We start from the raw sequence: 13,783 nt of genomic DNA, 5'->3' as shown, positions 1-13,783 counted from the left end.
GGGTCTTATATTAATTTTTGCTCCAAAAGACGCATTAGAGCTGATGGTGTAGCTAGGTCTCATTTTCGGGGAAACACGGTAGGTACCTCCTGGTGGGCTCCTGGCTATGCTGCTTCTGTCTGCTCCGTGGCGGGCAGTGCCTTCCACAAAGGACATCAATGCAAGCCTGAACAAGGAAAAACAGTTTCTTCCTCCTAAGCCATGGCATATCAGTTATACAGAAATACCACTTTGGGAAACAGTCTTTAGGAAAACCTGGATGAGGTCATACAGCCTCAACAGATCACTCTGCAACTTACCCTTCAAGTTCTACTTCAGTTTGGTAAGGTGATCGATTCAGCATTCGCTCAGAGGGTGGGGAACAGAGTCAATTTCAGGTACTCCAAATAGGCACAGATTCTCTGACAATGTGTGGACTTTTGTATTGAATGATGTTGAATTCAGAGAGGTGACAGGATTTGGTAAAGTGAAAATTGTAGCCTGTGATGGTAAAAATACTGGCTCCAATAGAACAAATAGAAAAATGGCTTTTTAATGCTATCTTGTTATTCTTCATTGCTTTTTTAAAAAAATTAGTTTCAGGTGTACAAAATAATGTACTAGTTACACATTTATGCCCCTCACAAAGTGATAATGCCCCTCCCCCAATGTACTACCCCTCTGACATCTTATGTAACTGTTACAATTCCACTGACTCTATTCCCTATACTGTACTCCACATCCTGTGACCATATATATATATTAAATTATGGTTGACACTCATCATTATTCAGCTTCAGCCTCAAGTGTACACTGCAGGGATCAGGCATCTACACTATCCATGAAGTGGTTTCCCTAGTAAGACTAGTGTCCATCGGATACCCTACAAAATCTTTACAACGTTATTGATTATATTCATTGCTTTTTAAAGAGAAGCATAGAAGAGACTTTAAAACTTATTCTAGTATTTCAAAAATGATTTCACGGTGCTATGCTGTCAGTGAATCCAGTAGAAAGAAGCTTATTACTCTGGAGCCTCTTACATTACCTTTATTATACAGCATGAAGATATAAAGCTTTTTTAAAATGACAAATCAAATGCTATTGCCTTCCTGATAACATTCTTTTTGTTTTTTAAAAACAAATTTTATTGGGGAACAGTGTGTTTCTCCAGGGCCCATGAGCTCCAAGTAGTTGTCCTTCAGTCTAGTTGTAGAGGGTGCAGCTCACTGGCCCATGTGGGAATCGAACCGGCAACCCTGTTGTTCAGAGCTCGTGCTCTAACCAACCAATAACGTTCTTTACTAAACTCATTTTAAAACTCAAAAAACAAAAAGTGAAAGGAGGAAATTGAATTTACTCTAGCTTTGGCTTTGTTTGCAGTGGAGCCCTCAATCTGACTTTAACTTTAGTTGACTATGCCAATTCACTACCAAAAAAACTAATACTACCTCTGAATCAGCATTTGACAACCCAATGGATTCCTTGGTTAAAAATGTCCATTCCTCAGTCAATGGTTATTGTCATATAAACCCAGATTTTCCATTCAGTTTTCTGTTTGGCCTAGGACAAGTGGCTTATCAGTTGATAAGACAAGTGGCTTATCTAGTTTTAAAATTTTAGAATCCTTCTGCAGTCTAATATTATTATTATCTGTCTGTTATCTATTATCCGTCTGGAGTCTATTATTATCCTTCCAACTTCAATTATTCATCCCTTAATTGTTTCAGACCGATGGGCAAGTCTTCTAATCTCCAGGGAAGGACAGGCTACTGTGACTTAATGCAGGAGTCAGTAAACTGCACTGTTTCAATTTAATAATAGTGAAGGGAAATGAACGGTATAAAAGTCACTGCCCTCCAGGATATAAGCATCTAGTCGGGGAGGTAAGACACATGTGTGAAACAACAGCTAACACACTAGATTATTAAGTGCCTAACGTAGGCTTTTGAATATGGGGCTGTAGGAGTTCAGAAGCAGGAGAAATCACTGTGGGCTGGAGAACTCAGGAAAGATTTTGGTGAAGGGATGGAGACTGGAGGATAAATAGGATTCCAAGAGGAAGACAGAAGTGGGAGGGCAGTCCAGGGGGAAGACATCGTACAAGTGAGGCACAGAGACAGGAAGGGGTCTGAGGACTTGGGAACTGATGGTTAGAACAGAGTCATTAGAAAGCAAGGTTTGCGCTCAGAAATGGGAGATGATATGGAAATCGAGGATGGAATAAACAGTGGTGGCACTTGCTTATGACCTGTCCAGGGAATTTGGAGTTTGTTTTATGAAACGTAGGAAGCTGTGTTTAAGCAGGAGAGCAACATGATAAATTCAAACGCGCCTTCTCTGTGGTTCTCAGTAGACAAAAGATTGCTGTTAGCTTTTGTCTCTCACGTACTGAAATGTTAATTTCCTAGATGCTAATTATTGAATTCTGTTCATTTCTTCCTGGTAGTCGATGCAACTCTAAATCTGTGTCCCATTCTTTTAAAGGTGCATTCACCACAAGGAGAGCCTTGAGAAGACACTATTGTCTTTGTTTTGCTGCTGGAGATTCAGGTAAGTACCTATGACTCAACTCTTAGTTATTAAGCTGACTCAACAGTCAGAGGCTGTGCAACATGAACCCTAGACCCCCAATGTCTGGTATTTAGTTTTCCTTTATTTTTTTCCTACAGAAAACTTTTTTAGATTTGATGAACTCTTTCTTGGAAAGAAAAAGGCCAGTTTTCTTTTGGTGTTATAAAATGCCTCCCAGAGAGATGCTAGTAAAAGTCAGATGGCCCCACTGAGAACTGCTGTGTCTCAGAAGAATGGAATTGTCTGAAGGTGGTTGTCTGTGGGAAGGGGGACAGGCAAACCACCACACACTCTATTTTGGACGGGCTATCTTTGGGAGTGACTCAATACCGGGAGTCACAGAGATAAGCAACCTGTTGGTCTCAGCTAGAGAAAGCTTCCCTTTTACTTTGACCAGCCCTATACTAACCAGGTCACTGCATCCTGTATTCATGGCTTCACAAAGCCCTGCTTTCATTCTAGTTGGAGGCTGATCTCTATTCAGGATCTCTGTTGTTGATGACCACTGAATAAAGGGAAAGGGATCTGATGCTGGCTGGGCCAGGATGGGCAGACCTGGGAAGTCGAAGCCTCTTAGTCTCAAAATGGGGCACTCTCCAGGCCCACACATTGCCCCTCGCTTCTGCAGCTCCCATTTTCAGTTCCCTAAAAAGTGTTAACACTGCTGTTTGTTAGGGAGGTTGTGACCCATCTATATAATCTTGTTGTATTGAATCTTGGAGGTTTAAAATACTTAGCAGAGGCAGTATATATGAATAGGTTGGACTTTTGGGGCAGAGAAAATTGTATCATGCAAACAGCCACCTTTTCTTTTGTATATATAATTTATGTCTTTAGAATTTTAGAGCTAACTGAGATTTTACAGGTCATTCATTCTAGTCATCCCAGTTTACAAATGAGGAAATTAAGGTTCAAAGATAGCAACCACTATGCTGACCAAACAACCGTCCTGATTTGCCCTGGATACAGTGCTTTCAATGCTAAAACTGGGAAGCTGGAGGCAAATGGGGATAAGTTGGTCACCCCAACAACCAATGAACTAACTCAAAGTTTTGTAGCAGTTATTGATATACTGCAGACTTCCGGTATAAAGTCAACTTCCCATGACAGCATAATGCGATAAAAATGTTTCCTCATTCAGGAGCAACATATTAAGATTCTAGAATACTGTAATATCAGTTTAACTTTGTGTTCTAGGATGTCGATGAAAGTTTTCTTCCACTTCTAATTTAGGCCATCTTACCCCTAAGAACTCAGCATTAGCACATAAAATTTCAGCCTAATTTAAACTTAAGGATAGTAGGCTATTTCTGTCATCACTGGACAGAGCAAAAATTATCAGTGAAGCAAACCGAGGATAGCCAAGGAAGCATTCGTTCTGGAAATTCATTTAGGGCCATAGTTATAGGATCTAAAATATATGAGGCTTGGATAGAAGGCATAAAGCAATGGATAGGAGTTCTGTTCTGTTCTATTAAGAAAAATTGGGACAATTAACCCAAGCTGTTATTAACAATTCTTCCAGCTCAAATTCTTGTGGCTGTAACTACTGTGTTTCCCTGAAAATAAGACCTAACCAGAAAAAAAGCCCTAGCATGAATTTTCAGGAGGACATCCCCTGAACATAAGCCCTAATGCGTCTCTTGGAGCACAACTTAATGTACGACCCAGTCTTATTTTCAGGGAAACACGGTATACAGCAGTGAAGTCATTGATGCATGTAGCTTTCAAATTGCCTCATTAATTTTAGGCCCAACTCTTGGTGATAAGGGTGAAATGCTTAAAAACCCAGGTTGATAAAACTTGCTGAACCTGTGTGAAGATAGACCTTTTATTTACTCCTGAAATATTGGTGATCTGTTGGATTCCTCTTCACCACTATTTTCTTCTCATGCTACATGCTGCCTGGGGGCAAACTCATCCTCAGCCATGACATCAGCTAGTATTTATAACAGGGTGAGCAAATGTCCTGTATGTCTGCTATTACCTCTGGCCGTGGTTTGACCTCGTACTCATTACTGCTCAGCCTTGATTTGACCTCAGAGTCCTTCCGAGCACACATTTTCAGTCTAACACTACAGACTGATCAAAACTGGCACCATATCTACTCTTGGACCCAGATTAACCCCAAATGTATATATCTAATCCAGACCGCCTCCAAGCTGTGTATCTGAATATCTGATGGCCCATCTCTTCCTACATGACTTAAGTGTACCTCAATTGCAGCATGTCTAAGCATAAAATCCTCACTTCAAACCCGAAACCTGCTTCTCCTCTGTCTTCCTTACACTTACTATCAAATTAGTCACTTTGTGCTTTTTTTGTTCTTGAACTCTTCTTGACTTCTGGTACCTTCAATCCCTACTGCCACCGCTTTATTCGGGGTCTTGTAAAGCCTGCTTGCTGGCATCTCTGACTGACACCATTGTCCTTTCTTCCTTCCACATTTCTATAAGAGGATTTCTCTCAAAACCACAAATCTCACATGTCATTCCTCTCCTTACACACTGTCCATAGTGGCTCCGTCCAAATGGCTTTCAGAATACATTTCAAGCCTCTTAGCTCAGCTTATAAGATCCTTTTCATTTGTCTGTGACTACCTTTCCAGAGGTGCTGCCTTCTTCCCCGTTTTTATATTTGCTAAAGATTTCACTAATTGGTCTTCCAAAAATACAACACTCTTTTGTTTTAGTAATCAAATCCTTACTAATGTTTTAGTTTTCCATTTTCTAGCTATCCTTTTTTATTTCTAATTACTTTGTTTTTATTTTTCTTTATTAACTTTCTTAATTTGATATTTAGATAATTTGTTTTCAATTCTAATGTTCTCATAAATGTTTTTAAGGCTCTGGATTTTCTTCTGCATGTTGCTTTGACCTCGTCCTATAGGTCATGTTCTCCTTGTCATTCAGCTCTAACTCGTTTATACTTTTGGTTTTTAATTTGATTTTACTCAGGATTTTTTACAAAAAGAATCTTAACAATTTTCAAATAAATAGATTGTTTTTCTCTTTTTTTGTTTATTTGTTATGCATGAGAGTTAGAAAAATGTGGCTGAAATAAATTCTACATTTTGAAATTATTGAGCATTTGTGTATAGTTGTGTGTGTCACGTGGCCATAGCTTTGTAAATATTACATGGAGCTTAAAAAGAATGCATATTCTGTTACTGTTAAGCATACTGTCCTCTCCACATATGTTAAATGAAACACATTCATTGTGACATTCAGATATTCTTTTAGAAAGAGTTTTTTCAGTGGTACCTTTTCTGACTAAGGGTGTAAAGTGCATGCTCCCCCAATACTTCCCTAGTTCTTTTCTTTAAGTTAGATTTTGGTTAGAATAGAATTCTAGGTTCAGAATGGCTTTCAAAATTGTGATGATATTGTTTCTTTCGTTTTTTAGCAACCCTATTTACAGATAAGAAGTTCAATGTTAATCTGATTCTATTTCCTTATTTGGTATACTTTTTCTCTCTTTGAAGTGTTTTAGGATAGTCTCTTTATTGTTTGGATTCTGAAAGTTCACCAGGATGAACCTGTGGGTTTTTGTGTTTTTTTTTTAATTTGGGGCTTTTCATCTGAAGATCTGATAAGAGCCTTTTTCTTTATTATTATTTTTTTTATTATTTCTTCCCCTCCATTCTCTCTCCTTTTATTTATTTATTTTTAGAATTCCTACTAAATGGATGATTGTTCTTCAGATCTTTTCCTCATGTTCCTTAGATTTTTCCCTGACATTTCTCGTCTATTTTTCTTTCTACACTGTGTGGTGGGAGAATCACTCATCTCTGTCTTCCAGCTGACTATTGGACTGTTTAGCTATGTGCCTTTTGCATATTTTGATCATCTTTTCAACTTCTCCCGTGCTGTTTTTTTCACTGCGATCTATTCTTTTCCTTTGAGTGCAATATCCCTTTCAGCCAATTCGAGGAAATGATGTTTATTTTGCAGATTTATTTAATTTCCTATGTTTATATTATTTTGTAGTTTTCTTTCATTTCCTGTGATTCTATCATTTCCCCGGGGGTTAATTCTTCCACTTGTTGAAGTTAGAACTCTGTTATTATTATTTTTTTTAAATTGTATTTGATGTCGTTTCTGTTGGTTTTCCTCAAATATTTAGACATTCTAGTTGTCTGTGCCCAGCTGTAGAGGTGATTCCTAGCCAAGATGAACATCACTGTTCATGCGATACCAAAACAGGTTCTGATGACAGGAGCTGGCCCCAGCAGTTTGTATGGGGGAGTGTGTGTGGGACCATCGTGCTAGGCGTCCCAGTCCCTCCAGGAAGCACAGGCTGTCCAGAGTACTTGATCTGCTTCTCCAGTTTCAGCCACTCTGTAATTTCCTATGTCTCAATGCCCACTTTAGAAAGCCACCTTCATGGCTTGATCTACAGACCAATCAAGAGTCTGTAGCTCTTAAGAAATAACCACTTCCTTCAGGACAACAGGGACGTGGGTAAATGTTCTGTTACCCTTAATGAATCACCCCACCAATTGACTTCATCCTGCTCTTTCCCCTAGTTCCCACTGTTTCTGCTCTTTGGATTATTTGGAAACACTTTCTGTTTGACCTTCTATTTCTTCTGTATGAGACTGTGATTTCCTTAGTTCTCTTAGGTTTTACTTTCGATCTGGTCTTAATGGCAATACATCTTCCAGAAATTTGATTGGTGGCATCTCTTTTAAATTTACCACTCTGCTAAAATTTATTTATTTTGTATGTACATATACTCTTTTGTAATTTCAGTGGGATTTTGCTTTTTTTTCTGAGAGAGTAAACCTTGTGTTTAATTAGCCAAGCTGACCTGGAAAGCCAACTGTTTGTTTAGGCCTTCCATATGTAACCAGGCTTTTCCATTTCATTGTTCTCTCTGTTGAAGAATTTAGAACAAGTATCTCAAGGTAAGGTCAGAAGCGTTCTGGGCTGTGCCCCAAAGGCTCTTCCCTGGTCATGATCAGAGTCTCTTGCTGAGGCACATCTTAGATGTCTTCTGTCTCAGGGTGAGAAAGAGGAGACCACTTTATCTCACCTTTTAGAGAATTTAATCACAAAGGCTCAAACTTTGAACAAGTTATTTCAAAATCTACTTCACATTTATCTCAGGAAATTTCAGGACCTATATACAATAAGGACTCCCGGTTGTTCATCTTTTCATCCCAGAGTTTCCCCAGGAGGTTGCCCAAATCAGGTCCCTTGAATCATTTATGTTTGTGGAACACTTTTCACTTTACCTACACTTTCACATTGATATTTTATTTGAGCCTCTTGACAAATTTTATCAGTAGATATGGAATATTATCCCCTCGTAGTACATGAGGAAATTGATTCAGACAGCTTACTTGCCAAATTATACAAATAAAATATCACACCTTGAAATTCTTTCTCTGAGTACACCTCATGTTGATTTCTTTAATGATGGAGGTGAGACCAGTGTCCTTAGACAAAAGCTGATTTTAAATCTAGATATGAGGTCTGACAATTAATTTTGTGAACTTACCCTATGATAGAAAAATTGCTGCATACTTCATTGCTGCATATCATTATGGTTACCTTTGAAGTACTCTGCTTGGTCCTAGTCCATCCTTCAAAGCAATTGTGGAATTCTTTTTCTGGAATAGCCATCAGAGCTGTTGTCATATTACATTTGATGTCCTGACTGTCATCAAAATGGCTTCCTTTCAATATTTCCTTTATCTTTGGGTAAAGAAAGAAGTCACTGGGGGTCAGATCAGGTGAGTAGGGAGGGTGTTCCAATCCAGTTATTTGTTTATTGGCTGAAAACTCCCTCACAGACAGTGCTGTGTGAGCTGGTGCATTGTCGTGATGCCAGAGCTCTTTCAGGACCATTTTTGCACACACTTTTCTCATGCCAAGATTTTCACTTAACATTTTCCTGTTTCTCTATCAATGTTTACTTGGTCTGCTATGCTTCTCACAGTCAGCTGACGATTTTGAACCACAATTCTACGAACTTTTGCAATGTTTTTATCAGTTCTGCTTGTTATTGGCTGCCCTGACCTCTCTCCATCAGTGACGCATTCTCTCCCTTCAGAAAAACATTTAATCCATTTGTACACTGCCGTTTTCTTCATGGCATTATCCCCATAAACTTGGACTTACATGTCCCTGATTTCACTTCCACTCTCGCCAAGTTCAACAAGAAATTTAATGTTTGTTTGTTGCTCTAATTCAAGCTCAGACATTCTCCCGATAGCACACAAAAACACACAACAACAATAATGAACGCCACTCAGCAAGACACTGCCACACGTTGACACGAACACAGCTGTAAGACACTGATATACCAAAGTTATGAAACCTTACTGAGCTGTTTGTACAGTGCTGCCAATGTAAGCGCATGTAGGCAAGTTTGTAAACTTAATTGTCAGACCTTGTATGTATCCCTGAAGCTACACAGGAATTAAACTAGATTGTACGGGTTGGATTCAATATTTACTGAAAAAGAGCCTGATTCTGACAGATTCGGTTTTTATATTATATTTAAAAGGCATAGAGCCAATTACTTGTTTGAAAAATCTCCCCTGAGAAAAACAATTGTAAGCATGATTATAGGAATTATTGCTTTAAGATGCTTGATCATCTGCATTAACTGCATATGTCTGTCAAGGTTTTCATTATTGGGCAAACCCGTTGTATTTTGTTGTTTTCAAAAGCACCCTTCCCCCAAGCTTAGTGGTTTAAAACAACCACTATTTATTATGGCTCCCATCTACCAGACAGCTGGGCGGTTCTGCTCCTCTGCCCAGGCTGTGCTGATCTCGACTGCTCGACTGGGCTCACTTAAGTGTCTGTGTTCAGCTTGAACTTTAATTGAGAGCTGGCTACTCTCCTCCTGTGTCTGATGGCTGGCTGGCTGGTGGCTAGAGCCGTGTCTTTCATCATCCGACAGGTCAACTCAGGGCTGTTCATGCGGTACTGTGTTTCCCCGAAAAGAAGACTGGGTCTTATATTACTTTTTGCTCCAAAAGACGCATTAGGGCTTATGTGTACGGGATGTCATCCTGAAAAATCATGGTAGGGCTTATTTTTTGGTTAGGTCTTATTTTCGGGGAAACACCGTAGCATCGGAGTTCCAAGAGAGCAACTGAAAGCTCCCCAGGTCTCATGAGCCCTAGGATTAGAACTGGCAAAATGGCATTTCACTGTATTTTGTAGATTAAAATAAGTCAGGAATCCAGTCCAGATACAAAGGGTAGGGAGCTACAAAGTCATATTGGAAGGGGCATGTATACAGACAGGAGAATAATTGGCCTCGTTTTTGCAAATAATCTACCACACCCATTTGTTATGCCCATGTCAGCTGCTGTGTGTGTTAGCTGCTAAAGGCTCACAGATGCCTCCCCTTTTCTGGGGAATTGCTCTTAGTGGAAGGGGGCTGCCTTGTCCTAGAGATTATGCCCCACCTTTTATGTGAGGGGAAGGAAGTGCAGCCCACAGCAAGTGACTGATGGATACAGGAATACAAAGGCCAGCGCCCTTGCCTCATGAGGTCACAACTCTGGTGCAATTTAAGCTCCAGAGCCTCCCTGTGGATCAAGGCAAGACTGGACTTAATCTGAGACCACATCCTTGTTCTGCTTTTACCCTCCCCTCGCTTACTTTCCTCATCCATTTACATGTTTTTCCTGAAGATCACTCTTACAGTAATTCACAAGCCCCAGTTCCCTGACTCAGGCCCTACATCTAGGAATCCCTACCAAGAGGGATGTTATATGATGATATTACATTGAAAGACAGCAGACCTTAGCCATTAGTACATATTTATAAGCATAGTTGCATATTTTTAGCTTAATTACGGTCCCTGTGAGATTTCAAAATGCTATTTTACACCTCGGTCAAACAACCATGGCCACTGTTTACTGAGTGCTCACCACCTACTATGCTTATCATGTACCAGGTTCTGTGCTCAGTGTGCAATCAATGTGCTCTTGTTTACTCCTCACCATGACCGCATGAAATAGCTGTAGTTAGCAGTTTATGGGCTTTTTCGTGTTTGTTAAATCATTTCATATTTCGGATTCTGTTCTACTATTCTTTATTTTAGCAACAAAAGACTTCTGAGTCTGCGTAAAAATATTTTTTGACACATGGCATAAGGAAACACTTGATAAGTTTCACGGACAAGACAACTTGACCTTCCTTCAACTTGGAAAATCAGGCCTCTTTGGGTTCATCATTGAACAGTATCGGCAGGGAAACCTAATGGTCAGGGAAAATTCCTGTTCAAAACACTAAATCTTTTCGGTGAAGTCCGTTGGTCATCTTGGTGTGCAATTTTGGTGTCAAAAGTGTTGTAAAGTATGAAAGCTATTTACATACATATAAAATAAGTGTTGTGGACGTCACAGGAAGATGAGAAATGAGTCAATAGCAAATGTTCAAGTCAGTGAATCCCTAATTTCAGTAGCTGCAGCAGGAAATAGGAAATCTTGTAAAGGGAAGGTCAAGGAAAAGACATCAATTCTTTGTTAGTGGTGTGGTAACACTTTGTCTTTCTCAGTTTAGGTGGAAATGGCTTCAGATTCCAAGGGAAACCCCGGAGAGGAAGAGCAGATAAGACTGGCGTGGTGCTGAGCCAGAAACCAGGATTAGAGAGGTAAAGAGAACTCTCCGCAAGGTTACACGTATAGGAAGTGGTGCAGTTGAGATTTGAACCTGGGTGCTCCACTGCCCTCCGAATTAGCAGGAAATGAAAGAGGGGACAGCATGATACGATGTTGAGGGTGCTTCCTGCAGAGCCACTCACAGGGCCGATTTCTTCTATATAAAAGCAAAGAAAACTCCAACAAGTGGCATTCCATGCAGCTGTCATGATTCCACCTATCCGAGGGAAACCCCTGCGCATTTTATTTTTAGGGGATTTCAACTGGATTTCTAAAGTTAAGTAGTTACCCAGAAGCTGAACAGACCTTTGAAGAGAAGAGGAGCTTGACAGAGACTGAATAAGGAATATGTTTCTGATTTTGGCTCATTTGCTACCTCTGCTAAAACTGAGAAGACGCTGCTAAGAGGCTTCAACTTGGGAGCTTTAGTAAAGAACGTTTCTCTGGAAAGTGAATAATAACGACAATTCTTTTAGTGAAAGAAACAGAGTCAAATTCACCAGGAGAGTGGGTACCTTTTTCCTTAAAGGACCAAAGATTGAAAGCTGCCACTCGGCACTCTGTGCATTCCCCTGGGGGAGGACTCATTGGCATCGAGCCCGGGAGTGACCCACCTGTTAGCACACCACACAGGAAGGGGTCACAGGAATAACTCAAGTTCCCAAGACCGTTGGTTTTGTCTAAGAGAAAGGCAACCAACCCAGAGCTCCGTGAATGTCCAGTCTAGCCTCAACTTTTAGTGGATTTTAATGTTTCACAGTGTCTTGAAGACAAAGCCAACAACTGATTTTTACATATGGCAAGCGGATCTTTCCCTGCTCTAAGCAGGCAGCCAGGGAAAGCAGGGCGTTTCTGTTACCTCACATACAGGAGGTACAGTAAAGAGAAAAATGAACGAAGCGAGTGCATAAGGCAAAAGGATTGGATGAGATCAAAATAGGCAATAGGGGCCTGGAGAGCTGTCCTTGGCAGGGTGCCCAGAGCAGCTTCAGGAGATGGACAAAGCCCAGAAAGAGCATTTCCTGCTCTGTTAAAAAAATAAAAAAATAAATAAATAAATAAATCCAGCTATCTTCTAAGAGATGGTCTATTCATCTTGTGCAGCATTATGTCATTAATTTGAAAATGGCAGGTAGTAATACAAACAGCAGTTATGTTCTTAACACCTAAATGCATGGGCCTCTCCGTTTGTCACCCACCGCACGCCTGGGTTATATTAATATTATCTTGTATGTGGGTAGTTTCCAGAAAGTTTCAATCTTGGTGAAGGCTTGAACATCCTGTTGTTTCTCTAAAACTTCTCCTACATCTCCCATCTCCTTGTTTCTCTCTGCCCACGTTTATCTTTGAGAGAAAATAAAGGGTAACCACCATATAGGTTCAGCAGCAGCATGTTTTCATAACCACAATTATTCTGGAATTAACAAAATTCTTCTGTCATAGAATCCAAAAGTGGCTTCAAGTTTTCTCTGCTCGTTAGAACTAATCAGTTATTCTCATCAACAGTACTTTGGAAGTTTTCAAAGCCCCACACAATCAGTCTAGCTGGTACGTCTGGCTTTCTCGTCTCAGTTTGCCAGCCCGACACACCTTGGACTGGGGGAGGATTTGCCTTAGATGTCCAGGTTTGTTACTCTGAATCATTTTCCATGTGTATTTTTCCACATGCTTATACAACCTGCAATAACTACAGTCCTTTGATCTCTGAGCAGGTGTATGGCTTTATGGCACAATATTTTAAGGTAGAATTTGTTTTAATCTTCAGTTAAGCCTCTTTATACAAACAGCTGCCAAGAGAACAAATGCAATTCACTTACAAGTTGTTTGTCTAGTTAACAGTAAGAGCACGAATCAGTTTCCTGTTCACACAAAGGATTTTCTTGTGTTTGAAATCTTTGACCAAGGGGACATTGCCTTGGATTTTTACAGGGAATTTACAACTTTAATTATCTGTAGTGCTCTGTGCACCAGGATGTGAGGTGACTTAGCAAGCAGCTGGTTAGTACCAAACAAGTATATTATTAGAGTTTCTGGAAAAGACCTTTGCTCGTGAAAGCATCACAGAGGGTCCACATGGAAACAGAGGTTCAGCACACAGTGAAAGGTATCAGGAAGTTGGAGGACAGCACAGTAGAAAGGAAAAGGAAAGCCTTATTGTCAAGATAAAATGAAGACAAAGGTTTGCAAATGGCCCATTTCCCTCAGGTTTTGTGTTCAAGGTTTTCCTTCCTTTTATTCTACGTATTTCTTCTTTTTTCTTTAAAACATGAAAACATTCACATTAATAAGTATCTCCAAAGGGCCTCTTGAGTGTTAAGGCCCAAGGCAGGATTAGATTATCATTGGAAGATAAATGATACATAGCATTCATAGCTGAAGCTTGGCAGCTGAAGCTCTGCACGCTCTCAAGGGATGGCATCTTGGGAGCGTTGCTGGGGGGTACCCTGTAGTGGTGTGACCCTCATCCCCACCCCCACCCCACTGGTGTATTAATTGACGTACTTTGTCCTTTTTGCCAGGCTCTTGAACTCTCTTCTCTTCTCTTGCTCACCCAAAGAGATTTCCCTTCAGCCCCGATAAATTAGACATAAGTTGTAC

At 40.1% G+C, this 13,783-nt stretch overlaps 1 pseudogene; it reads left to right on the top strand.

Annotated features, from left to right (window-relative positions):
• Nucleotides 1–201: 201 nt before the first annotated feature.
• Nucleotides 202–535, top strand: LOC117024640 (transcription initiation factor IIA subunit 2-like; annotated as a pseudogene).
• Nucleotides 536–13,783: the final 13,248 nt, after the last annotated feature.

The sequence above is a fragment of the Rhinolophus ferrumequinum genome, chromosome 7, assembly GCF_004115265.2.
Source record: "Rhinolophus ferrumequinum isolate MPI-CBG mRhiFer1 chromosome 7, mRhiFer1_v1.p, whole genome shotgun sequence".
Classification (NCBI taxonomy): Eukaryota; Metazoa; Chordata; class Mammalia; order Chiroptera; family Rhinolophidae; genus Rhinolophus; species Rhinolophus ferrumequinum.
The sequence above is the reverse complement of the archived record's forward strand: the minus strand, read 5'-3'. Positions and strand labels throughout refer to the sequence as shown.